Genomic DNA, 1,426 nt, shown 5'->3' on the forward strand with positions numbered 1-1,426 from the left:
ATTCAATTCTCATGTACCTTATATAACTAGATCCTTCTATCACACTTTGAGGAATTCAATTTCTATTTTCCGAGATGGTGCCTTCCCATTTTAGGCGTAATACCGCCACCTTGTTGTAAAGAGATGACTCCAATAATCCGTACATCCTCATTCCTTTGATCACAACATTCCATCCTAAACTTTAAACCTATAATGTTGTTCGTCCGCCTTTTTATTACTCCTAAATAGAGTATATTTTAATGTTGTTTCATTTGCTTTGCTTCTTCGACCTTGCTAACAACAATGTCAATGTGAGTGGTTTTACTTGCATAACATATAAGTACATAATGACTGAGGTTACATGTACATTTCTTCGGTTACATGTTTTCATATTACATCGATATTGGAAGTATGGCCCACTTTCTTATGGCTACATCCCAGATGAAATTCTTACTGATGCAGGGAGTTACATGTCTATTGAATTAGTGAATTCTGATTGGCCATCCAGGTTTCTTCCCTATTTTATTTGCACCATCTCCACTTCTCCAGTCCCGTGTGCACATCATCCTGTCCGACGAGTTTCTGCTTCTACAGAAGAATCATGTCCGACGACCTTCGCCCTATCTCCCGCATCTACACATCAGAACCTGCATACTCATGTACATGTTAGCACTGAAATGTTCTATTTTTCATAGTCTAATGGTATTCATTAGCACTGGAAGCATACCCGTTGATGATCCGTCGTCACTAGTGACAGGGGATTGGTGTGCCTTGCCACGCGGATAGGTGTAGTAGACACAACACATTAGGGCCATGATAACCAAAACGGTCCCAATTATTATGGCAACGGTGGCTCCTAAGCCTAGCAACTTCCTTGTCTCTTTGCCCTTAGCTAAGGGGGCTGGCAGCTCAGGAGAAAAGGGGGCAGGTGGCTCGGGGGCAAAGGGGGCATGCAGGATAGGTGAATGCACATCGACATCACCCTCGTCGCAAACACGTGCATAGTCTTGTATCAAACATTTGCTGACTATATACAAGCTAATGTGGCACACGTTGTATAAAAAAGAAAATTGTGGAGAATGTTAGTTGGAAATACCGTCACAATTTTTCATGTATGTTGGCCACCCCACAACTGTGCCGGAATCTTTTCCATGGCAAGAACAATACACCGACGGGAGATCGAATGGAATATCCATGTTCCAGCATAAATTTGCACAAGCAGCAAGCGCCCTTATCTAGCTCAAACCGTGGCTCCAAATCGGTGGCATACAACAGAGCGTCGCAGTAGGATGGTGTAGGAGATTGCACAAAAGCTTGGCAAAATTGGACAGCTAGGCTTGTAAGCTCAGGCTTACAACTGTCCTTTCGCGCTGCCAAAGTCGCCGTTGGTGCCGCCAACACAAAAGCCAACATCACACAGAGCAGTGGCGGAGCTAGCCGACAATCC

This window comes from Triticum aestivum, chromosome 5A, assembly GCF_018294505.1.
Source record: "Triticum aestivum cultivar Chinese Spring chromosome 5A, IWGSC CS RefSeq v2.1, whole genome shotgun sequence".
In the NCBI taxonomy this organism is placed as follows: domain Eukaryota; kingdom Viridiplantae; phylum Streptophyta; class Magnoliopsida; order Poales; family Poaceae; genus Triticum; species Triticum aestivum.